Source organism: Panthera onca, chromosome E2, assembly GCF_046562875.1.
Source record: "Panthera onca isolate mPanOnc1 chromosome E2, mPanOnc1 haplotype 2, whole genome shotgun sequence".
Classification (NCBI taxonomy): Eukaryota; Metazoa; Chordata; class Mammalia; order Carnivora; family Felidae; genus Panthera; species Panthera onca.
Genome location: NC_138353.1, coordinates 2,085,001 through 2,096,608, shown reverse-complemented (window position 1 = coordinate 2,096,608; position 11,608 = coordinate 2,085,001). Strand labels below are relative to the sequence as shown.

The following is an 11,608-nucleotide window of genomic DNA, read 5'->3' as shown; positions in this document are numbered from 1 at the left end:
TCCCCTCTGCGGGGGGGGGGGGGGTAGAAACAAGCAGGAATTATTCAAATACAAAAGAACCTTTCTACTGATGTATATCATGAGGAACAACATTTTATTAGGCTCATTTCATTATTTTGTGGTATAGAAAGTAGGCAGGGCACAGCAGGGAGGGCTTCATTTCTGCTCCACAAAGGGACCAGGGGTGGCTCGAACAGTTGCTGGGGATGAGTCACTTGGGAACATCCATCTGGGGCCTGGGTTTTTCTCCATGTGGTGTCTTTTGGGCTGACCAGACACCCCCTGTGGCTAGCTTGGCCTTCTCACAGCATGGTGGACACAGAATAGTAGAAATTCTTATATGGTGGTTCAGGGCTTCAATAGGAGTAATCCAGGAGCAAGCCACTGAATGGGGGGCTATTTGTTACACAGCAGTTTAGTGGCATAGCTGACTGAGACAGAGGCAGGGCCAAGAGATGAGGCTGAAGATGTAGGGATTCAGTTTCTTATGGGCCATACTAAGAACATTTCCTGAGAGCAGTTGGGAGTTACTGTTGTGTTTTTTCTTCTTTTAAAGCTGGAAGAGTCTGCATTTATGATAATATGTGTCCCTGCCCAGTGTGAGTGCTGGGCACCACTCATTCTAATCCTTTTGGTGGTTCTTGCCCTCATCGCAGGTCATTGTTCCACTAAGTGCTCAAGTGGGACCCTCTGTGGGTTTTCCAACTTCTTTGTGCGGCCTATCGAGTGTTCTTTCCCATAAACTCTGGCCACATTGGTCTTCCTGGAAACTCAGTTCCATCTCTGTCTCTGTCTCTCTCTCTCTCTCTCTCTCTCTCTCTCTCTGTTTAGCTTATTTAATTACGTTGAGAGAGAGAGAGGCAGAGAGAGAGAATCCCAAGCAGGCTCCACACCAGCAGTGTAGAGCCGAACATGGGACTCGAACTCATGAACCATGAGATCACGACCTGAGATGAAACCAAGAGTTGGATGCTTAACCGACTGAGCCCCCCAGGCACCCCCAGCTCAATCTCTTTAACTCAGGGTGTTTACAGGGCTCTACCAGGATTTGTCGCCCTGGACCATGACCTGGAAACTCTCCTAAGACAGTAAATTGGGGCAATCGTAGGGCTTACCTTATTCTCTTCCCACGTGCCAGGAATCACCATCCTTCATGGCCTGAGCTCCAATGGCTTAAAAACTAAGTTTTTGCCCCTTTTATGGTTGTTTTAGACAGAGAAAATCTGCTCCCTGTTACTGCATCTTGGCCGTAGCAGAAGTCGATGCTATGTTCTTTTTTTTTTTTTAATAATTTTTTAATGTTTATTTTTGAGAGACAGAGAGCATGAGCAGGGGAGAGGGAGAGAGAGAGGGAGACACAGAATCTGAAGCAGGCTCCAGGCTCTGAGCTGTCAGCGCAGAGCCTGATGCGGGGCTCGAACTCACAGACTGTGAGGTCATGACCTGGGCCGAAGTCGGAGGCTTAACCGACTGAGCCACCCAGGTGCCCCTACATATTTTTTAAAGCCGTTTTCTTTAGAAAGCTATATTTACCTGTTTGGGGCTGAATTGTGCCCCGCACTCCCAAGAAAAGAAAGTTGCGTGGGAGTCCAAACCCTCAATATCTCAGAAGACCTTATTTGGAGACAGGGTCATTACAGAGGTAATTAAGTAAAAATGAGGTCATTAGGGTGGGTCCTAATGCAATATGACTGGTGTCCTTCCTGGAGGGGGGTGGAGTTTGACCTCACAGGCAGGCACACACATAGGGGGTGGATTGCAGGTGTCAGCTATAAGGACAGGACACCTGGACAGAAACGCCTGGATTAGCATGTGATTCAATCACAGGGCTGGAGGCTGGCCAGGCCCACACGTGAAACCCAGCATTTGCAGGGGCCTCCAGGGAAAGTGGGTTAGAATAGTGGTGTGCAGAGATCCATGTTAGCTCTAAGCATAATTGGAGAAAGCACCAAAACGTCTTATTCCCAAAAAGATAAAAAAGGAAACAGGGCAAGTGTAAACCATGGTGAATCTAATCGTGTTCCTCTGTCCCCTCCGAAGACTGATCACTTGGGGGCACTGTTTCCTCACAGAAGGATCAAATCTGCTCAAACAAAGCCTTTCCCTAAAACAATACGGGACAAGAAAATTGGGGGGGGGGGGGGGTGGGGACAGCCAGGTGGAGCGTGGGGAAAGCCAAGAAGTCGCTCTAGCCGGGTTGGGGTCCTATCCTATCCGCCCAGGAAATGCAGTTTTTAGGTCCCTTTCCCTAGGAAAATTCCTTCCCCACAGGCTCCTGGAGGTAAGGAATACACTGAAACAGACATGTTTTCCGGAGGGCAGTTTTGTTAGAGTGAAGAGGGGTGTGATATGTTCCTGCCCCCTCGCTGCTCTGGGTCTGGTGGGGAAGAGGGTATGTATATAAAATTCCTAAAATTTCATGTGTTTGGTATAAGGTCCTCACTTGATATTCTGATTATCAAAGTGTCATGTGTCACAGAAATGACCGAATTTCCTTGCAAATTGCATCATAATGAACTCTCCTATCAGACTGTTACCATGTCCATTTTTGAGCCTTTTGTCATTTATAGTTACTGTTCTGATGCTCTCACAAAACATGTTTCATCTTCAAAGAGATTTACAAAAATGACTTTTAGGACAAACAGGCATTTGACATCTTCAAGATCATAAAACAAATGTGTAAAAATCTCCAGAACCAAAAAGCTGCGTTCAAACTGAACAAGAATTAGTAACATGGGGCTAAATAAATGGAGGAAGATTATAGTTTTGTGACTCTTGTTGGAAATATTGTTGGGTCTCTAATGCTTGCTCTCCCAGATTAAGTAAACTTTCTCTCAAGACATCTATGGCATACACATATCACAGAAATGTGATAGAGTATTCACTGGTGAACACACAGAAGCATTTAACTTTTCTCTCCATTTGAACTCTCTGAAATTCAAAAACTCAGTGAGTATTCTTTCTTTCATGGCAGTTACAGTTGTCTGCATGCATCCAGCAAGAATCTGCTCATCTGGTAACAGGACATCATTAGAAATACCGGATAATTTATCAAAGTTTTGACTCAAATGTCCTACTTGAGAGCCATGCATAGACTCAGATATGACCTCACAGCTCTGAGGAACTAAGGTTGGCTTTATGAAACATGGAGCCATAAAGCCCATTGGAAGTGTTGCCCGGATACCTTGCTTACGGAGTTCCCAGCAGTCTTACCAGGTGAGTAAAGAATGTTCTTTCCTGGCAGGTGCAGGGACCTCAGGATATCTTGGGGACCTCGTGAAGAGGCATTTCCCCATATCTATAGATATTGCAGGCATGTCTGATGGTAAGTACTTGGCTTGGCTTCTGGCCTGGAGAGGCTACTAAACGTTTAATCTAGACTCCTTATAAAAAGTTCCAGGAAAGCAAAATTTAAAAGATCTATATGCTCAATCACTATTCTTGCTGAGCTTATGTAAATAATTGGGCCGAGTTTGTTAAACCTGGACTTCTTCTACAAATGCATTAGTCTTGATTCAGGTATCTCTGGAAATGAGGGTTATTGGAAAAAAATTTTGTTTCAATAATGCACCTTTATGGATGTTAAGGTTTTTTTTTAATTTTTTTTAAACATTTATTTATTTTTGAGACAGAGAGAGACAGAGCATGAACAGGGGAGGGGCAGAGAGAGAGGGAGACACAGAATCTGAAACAGGCTCCAGGCTCTGAGCTGTCAGCACAGAGCCCGACGCGGGGCTCAAACTCACGGACCATGAGATCATGACCTGAGCCGAAGTCGGACGCTTAACCGACCGAGCCACCCAGGTGCCCCAAAATTTAAAAGATCTATATGATCAATCACTATTCTTGCTGAGCTTATGTAAATAATTGGGCCGAGTTTGTTAAAACTGGACTTGTTCTACAAATGCATTAGTCTTGATTCAGGTATCTCTGGAAATGAGGGTTATTGGAAAAAAATTTTGTTTCAATAATGCACCTTTATGGATGTTAAGGTTTTTTTTAATTTTTTTTAATGTTTATTTTTATTTTTGAGACAGAGAGAGACAGAGCATGAACGGGGGAGGGGCAGAGAGAGAGGGAGACACAGAATCTGAAACAGGCTCCAGGCTCTGAGCTGTCAGCACAGAGCCCGACGCGGGGCTCAAACTCACGGACCATGAGATCATGACCTGAGCCAAAGTCGGACGCTTAACCGACCGAGCCACCCAGGTGCCCCAAAATTTAAAAGATCTATATGATCAATCACTATTCTTGCTGAGCTTATGTAAATAATTGGGCTGAGTTTGTTAAAACTGGACTTGTTCTACAAATGCATTAGTCTTGATTCAGGTATCTCTAGAAATGAGGGTTATTGGAAAAAAATTTTGTTTCAATAATGCACCTTTATGGATGTTAAGGTTTTTTTTTAATTTTTTTAAACGTTTATTTATTTTTGAGACAGAGAGAGACAGAGCATGAGCGGGGGAGGGGCAGAGAGAGAGGGAGACACAGAATCTGAAACAGGCTCCAGGCTCTGAGCTGTCAGCACAGAGCCCGACGCGGGGCTCGAACTCACGGCCCGTGAGATCATGACCGGAGCCAAAGTTGGACGCTTAACCAACTGAGCCACCCAGGCACCCCTGGATGTTAAGTTTTAGTTCTGATATTTAACCAGAAATATTTGTTGTTTGCCCAAACTAGACAACTGGAGGTAAACGTCATAAAACTCCTGTAGAGACAGTCTTTGTGCCTGTTGCTCTACGGGCCGTTCAAAAGGATCACCACAGACATTTGAGTTACAAACCAGAAAAACCCATCTAATTCCCACTGCCGGTCCCCACTCCATCTGAGAATGCTTCAAGCCTGACATCTAGAAGTCTTCTCACTGGCTGAGCTCAAGACTCAGACACTTGGCTTATAATTTTGCGCTAGGGGCTCCTGGGTGGCTCAGTCAGTTGAATGCCCAACTTTGGCTCGGGTCATGATCTCACGGTTCATGAGTTCGAGCCCCACGTCGGGCTCTGTGCTGACAGCTGAGAGCCTGGAGCCTGCTTCAGATTCTGTCTGTCTGTCTCTCTCTCTCTCTCTGCCCCTCCCCCACTCACAGTCTGTCTCTCTCTCTCTCTGTCTTCCTCAAAAATAAATAAACATTAAATTTTTTTATAATTTTGCTCTAACCGTTAACCTACATTTGTCTTCTTTCTATAAAAATGCCTCGGATTATTTACTAAACAAAACGAGTCTGTATGATGGTTAACACCACCTATTATGCAAACAAAGCCTTAAATGACTCTCAAAATAACACTGTGTTATTAAACAGTAAAATAACCCAAATGCATTAGACAGTTGTATAAAATAAAATGGCACTAGATGCTTTAAGTGCTGCACAGGGCGGAATTCATGCTCTCACAGAAGCAGAATGCTGTGTACACATTCCAGATTACCACAAAGGTATTTCTGAGTTTCTAACTTCCAAATACTCTTTGCACTATCCCTCTCTTTCCTTTAATAATTCCTTAAATCCCTGGACTAAAGAAAGATCTTTGTCAACTATCAAAGGACTCCGATTTGGGCTTCTTTTTGTTTCTTTAATTACGTTTTGCATCTCCGTCCACCTGGTGACGATACTCCTTCACTGCCCCAGCTTCCAGCCGACAGATGACCCTTTCTGTTCGGGAAAACTCCCACATGTTATCAACTCTAGATGCAGCTGCCTTAGCCTTTCCTAACTCCTCTTAAATTCTCAACTGACCCAGGGGTAGGGACATCTTTACGCCCCTACTCAGCAGGAAAAAGCTACAGAAGATGAGACCTTCTGCCTTCAACATCTTAAAGATCTAAGGGTCAAAGTTGTTCAGGGGGGCAACAGAAATGTAGCATAAATTAAATCTCCTTCCAGCTCGCAGCCCTCTGCTAGACACCTGAAACACGCAGTGTGACTTTCCTCAAGGAACTCACGGCTGCCTTACTTCCTTAATGCTTTTGTTTCATTAAAGACTCAAAGCAACCTTGTCTTAACAGCAGCTAGCCCCTCAAGGTCCCGAAAGCCTTGCTTCCAAATTCCTTAGAGACTGACACTATCCCTAACCCCCACCACCTTCATAGTATATAATCAGTCACCCGTCAGAACCCCAGTGCAGCTCTTCCTGCCCACAGGGCCTGTCCCTGCGCTTTAATAAAATCACCTTTTTGCACCAAAGACGTCTCAAGAATTCTTTCTTGGCCGTTTGTTCAAGAACCCCATCACCACAGTTCGGGAGGCCAGAGTCCCAGACCACGGTGTCGCCAGGGCTGAGCTTCCTCTGCAGTTGCTGGGTGGGAGATCTGGTGCTTCTCCCTGTGTATGTGTGTCTGCCTCCAGATTTCCCCTTTTTGTAAGGACACCAGTCACATAGGATTAGGGGCCCGCCCTACTCCAGGGTGACCTCATCTTAACTGATCACACCTGCAGTGACCCTGCTTCCAAATAAGGTCCCATTGGGAGGTGCTGGGGGTGAGGTCTGGAGCCTAGGGATCTGAGGGTGGGAGGCAAATTCAACCTAGAACCTAAACACAAAGCTGCGAGGCACGTTGTTTGCTGGGGCGAGTGATGCCGTGGAGGGAGCCGGTACAGGATTTCCAGCGCTGGGTCCGAGGGCTGGGGAGAAGGGGTGGGAATTCGGTATAGGAGGAGAGGGGGTTGTGTGGACAGCTCTGAGCGGTGGGCAGACAGGGGGCTGCACGCGGGTGGAAGCCTCGCCAGATGCTTGCGTCTATCACCTTCTGGTTGCTTCTTTCCAGTGAGTCCATGATCACCTGTCCAGAGCGAGGATGGCAAGAAGGCTGCACAGAGGGCAGGCTGTTCATCAGGGAGGGCAGCAGTCCGAAGGCGGGGTCACCCGTAGCTTCTGGGGGTTGCTGGCCCTCTTGGGCTTTTCTTGGCTTACAGGTGCACCCCCGGGACCCCCACTTCATCTGCATATAAGCTTCTCCCTGTGTGGTGTCTGCATCCAAATTCCCCCCTTTTTAAGGGCATCATTAGGGCTTGAAGTTCACTCCAACGCTCTTGACTTAATTTGATAATCTGCAAAGACCCTACTTCTAAAGAAGGTCACCTTCACAGGGGCTGGGAGTTAGGATTTCATCATCTCTCTTTCGGGGGATGGACACCATTCAAGCCACAGCGGCGAGGAAGGGGTCTGCACAGCCACCTTCAGCCGCGTGAACAAGAGCACAGAGAAGGCAGGGAGCTGTTTGGAAGCAAGGGTGGACTCTTTCAAGACAAGAGAGTGGAGGTTTGGAGGGATAGGGCCCTAGGCTGTGCATGAGGAATTGGGATCACGTCGTAGGGAGGGGAGCTCGGAACGAGAGGCTGAAGTCGTTTACAGGACAAGGTCACTGGAAGATCTTGACAAGGTCAAGACTCAGGAAGACTCAAGGTATTGGAGGCATCCCTGTCCTTAGGGTGATTTTCCTTCAATCTTAAACAATGGCAATTACTTTTTTTTTTTTTTTTTATTTTTTAATATATGAAATTTACTGTCAAATTGGTTTCCATACAACACCCAGTGCTCATCCCAAAAGGTGCCCTCCTCAATACCCATCACCCACCCTGCCCTCCCTCCCACCCCCCATCAACCCTCAGTTTGTTCTCAGTTTTTAACAGTCTCTTATGCTTTGGCTCTCTCCCACTCTAGCCTCTTTTTTTTTTTTTTTTTTTTTTTCCTTCCCCTCCCCCATGGGTTTCTGTTATGTTTCTCAGGATCCACATAAGAGTGAAACCATATGGTATCTGTCTTTCTCTGTATGGCTTATTTCACTTAGCATCACACTCTCCAGTTCCATCCATGTTGCTACAAAAGGCCATATTTCATTTTTTCTCATTGCCACGTAGTATTAACAATGGCAATTACTTAATAATGGCATGTGTGTGCAGGTTGCGCACTGTACAACTTCTCCAACCTGGGTATCAGAACAATATTGCACTGTTGTTCCTTGTTCCATGCTGTCTTTCACGTGGTGCTGACTGGAAGTTTTTAACAGCCGCCACGGGTGACCCAGCTCGCAGAGATGTGACATCTGGGAAGGGATGTAGAGAGACCCAGTGTTGAGACCGTGAACCACAGGCGTGGGCAGTTCATGTGCTATCGGACAGATGTATTTCTGTGCATCCCTCACATTTAAAATATCCAAAGGACCATTGATTTGCTCTTGTCATTAAGTTTCCTACAGCAATATTCAGTGTCTGTCTGATGCTCTATATAAACATTGGCTGTGTCTCGTCCAGTCCTGAGAATGTTAACGCGTTCCCAGACTCAAAGCCACCACATCCACAGTCAGGATGCAGGCCATCTCTGGCGTCCCAAACCCTCCCTCATTCCCTACCCCCCCACCCACAGTCACCTCCTCCCTCTGCCACCAGTCTGGTTCCCAAGCCTGCAGTTTTGTTCTGCAGAAAATGAGAACGCAGTGTCACCAGGGCGGGGGGGGGGGGGGGGGGGGGCGCCTGATTGTCATGGGGACCTGCAGTGGGGAGCTTGCTGGCATCAGAAAATGGAATTTGGGATTTGAGAAAAGGAAGCCACACAGCGATTTCCTGGAGCTCATGTCGGGATCCCTAACTCTTCACTGGAGGTCAGAGGTGGAGGGTATGGGGTGAGGTCCCTGGCAGACGTCCCCACGGGGTCCCCGCTCACTGATTCTCAGGGTGGCCACTGTTGCTGAGACCCCACAGACCCAGCTGTCTTTATATCCGTGATGTCCTTGCACTGGTGTGCAAGGCAGGGCTGAGGAACTGCCAGTGTCCGTGGGTGGGATTTCCACCTTCGCCGTCACCCCCTCCAGCTGCTGTCGCCCCTCATCTGGACAGCCACAGACCCTCCTGCCTTGCCTCCTGCCCCTCCCCTCCCCCTTCTCCCCTCCAGTCCGATTACAGTCTCTGCTGAAGAAACCGCGGAAGAAACACTGACGAGTGAATCACTTAAGGCACTCTCCCAATTAAAGCCCCCCAGTGGCTTCCCTCCTCCCTCAGAATGAAGCCCCCCATTTTTCTATGGCCTGCTTGGCCCTGCTGAGATCCTCAAGGCCCTACTGATTTTATCCTCCCTTGGTCACTAGGCTGCAGCCACCCTGGCCTCTGTTCGCCCCTCCAGAGAACCGACCCCAGGATCTTTGTACCTGCTGTTCCTTCTATCCCTCCTGGCCCAGGGCTTTGTGCAGCTCCACCCTGCCTCCATTGAGGGCTCAGCTCAGAGGTCACCTCCTCAGGGAAGCCACCCCCCCAACCCCAGAGACCCACGACGCACCTCCCCTGCCTTACATGACACTGATGCTTCCTTTATTCCCACACTTGTTTATGGCTTCTCCTACCATTGGAATGGGAGCTCCTTGGGGTGTGTGGCAAGAACCAGTGGTCTTCCACTGGCACCAGGGTTGTCTCTGGGAATGTAAAAGTCCAAAGAACAAAAATAACAACGATAAGTGATTTTTTGTTAAAACAAACAAACAAACGAACAATAAAATATTCTGTTTGTGTTGCAACTTTTATCAGGGAATAGGGATCACGTGGCCTGGGGATGAGAGAGTCAGAGATGTGAGGCTGGGAGAGGGTGTGTGTGGCTTTTTTATTCATCTGTGTGGATACTTAAATCACCTGGAACCCTGGGGGAAGTGGTGTTGGTGAGGGTGACCGCCCACATCCAGACCTACCAGGATAGAGGGGTTTTGTGACTATGTCTGTTCCCAGTATAGTTTTAATTTTCTGCATTTTTGATGTTTTTTCACTTGGGGACTGTCCCTCCCAGGGCCAGCCCGTGCCCGGAGGTAATGAACAACTGGCAGAAAATTTGCGTACACACCAGAGCCCACGCCCCAGCCACCTGCTTCAGGGTGGTCGCCTGTCCATAGTCTTTTGGCTATCTCGTTCATCCCATCTGTCATTTTGTAATTGCAGCTGTCACTTGGGTCACCTTTACTGCTTTTCTGGGGTGAATTTTTCACATGCTCATCCTTAAGGACACTTGTATGGTTTCTGGATTGACGCTATTGTCGACCTTCTCGTGCATGTCACAGCGCTCACGTCCACGCGTTACCATTAAACACACATGTAGGGGTGGAAGGGCTTCGTCGTAGGGCCTGCCAAAGTCCCTGCTACAGACGACCACTTTGCATTCCCAGCGATAGTGAATGAACATTGCAGAACTATTCCAAACTATTCCCTCCATTCCAAAACTTGGCTGCAAGCCCCATGTTGATGCTCGCTGTCTACGAGGGTCGGGCCTTCGTTTCTCTTAATTTTTCTTTTGCATTTTCCTGACTGTTAACAAATTTGTGGTTTTTTTCATATTATGGAATGGCCATTCAGCACCCCTTTCTGATGTGATAGTTTCAATTTCTTCCCCAATATTTTCTGCTGAAGTTCCCCCAGCCTCCTCTCTCATTGCTTTATTTATCGGAGTTACTTCTGTGTACCTCTGCTTCCACCTCCTCGACTGTTTCAGATTCCACCTGCAAGCGAGGTCATGCAAATTTTTTCTGGAAAGCTTTGCCTTTGTTTTTTGGTGTTCAACACACCAGCAAAACAACTACTTTCCAAAGAAAGTAGTTCTTTCCAAAGAAAGGGGTCTTGGTGTTCAACACACCAGCAAAACAACTACTTTCCAAAGAAAGTAGTTCTTTCCAAAGAAAGGGGTCTTGGTGTTCAACACACCAGCAAAACAACTACTTTCCAAAGAAAGTAGTTCTTTCCAAAGAAAGGGGTCTTGGTGTTCAACACACCAGCAAAACAACTACTTTCCAAAGAAAGTAGTTCTTTCCAAAGAAAGGGGTCTTGGTGTTCAACACACCAGCAAAACAACCACTTTCCAAAGAAAGTAGTTCTTTCCAAAGAAAGGGGTCTTGAAAATCGGCGATAGACTCCAATTCCCTCATTGTCTTTGGACAGACTGAAGCCCAAAGGATAACGATGTGCTGTCTCAAAGTCATGTGTCTCAAGGTCACAAGCAAGCTGACCAGCCGTCCTGGGCTGCCCAGCACTAGGGAGTTTCTGGGACACCAGATGTTCAGTCCTAAAATCGGGACAGTCTAGGGGAAGCTGGGATGAGTTGGTCACCCTACAGGCCAGAGAGGCTGCTTCGTGATCACAGAACAGCCTTGGCTGAGGTCCACATGCTGTGAAATTGCGAGGTCCCACAGGAGAACACCAGGGCCCAGCTGTGGGCACCAAGCCCGTCATCACTGTGGCCTTCTCACTCCACACCTGCGAGCCCTTCCTGGGCCATGACCACTGGGATTCCTCCAACCACCTCACACACGGAGAGTGTGACTCTCAGGAAGGCCCCAGAGCCGGTCCGTGTGGAACAACCTCCATACATCCAGATGGTGAGCCTCCATCTGTAGTCACCTACCTGCACTCAGCAGTGCAGATCCTGCACGGAGGGAGGGATCTCCGCACACCAAACTTCCTCTCAGGGCTCTGGGAGACCCAGAAAGTTTGTCTTCCAACATCCCAGTCCCACCTTTGCTAACAAGCATGGATTCCCAGGTGGTGCCCAGAACCTCCAGAGACTGCAGGGGGAAGGGGCTTTCAATACTCACCTCTCTGCTGCTTCAGTTCTTCCCCAGCCCTGCTCCATCTGTCCCCATGGGGCTT

General features: G+C 47.7%; 1 long non-coding RNA gene across 1 annotated transcript in view; it reads right to left on the bottom strand.

Annotated features, from left to right (window-relative positions):
• Positions 1–7,887: 7,887 nt before the first annotated feature.
• Positions 7,888–11,608, bottom strand: part of LOC144614595 (uncharacterized) — a 21,145-nt gene continuing 17,424 nt past the window's right edge. Inside the window, exons 2-4 of the long non-coding RNA XR_013552449.2 lie at positions 11,554–11,608; positions 9,328–9,396; positions 7,888–8,037 (exon numbers count right to left, since the gene is read on the bottom strand). The exon at positions 11,554–11,608 is cut by the window's right edge and continues 20 nt beyond it. This is a non-coding gene — a long non-coding RNA (uncharacterized LOC144614595). The remainder of the gene's footprint in view (positions 8,038–9,327; positions 9,397–11,553) is intronic.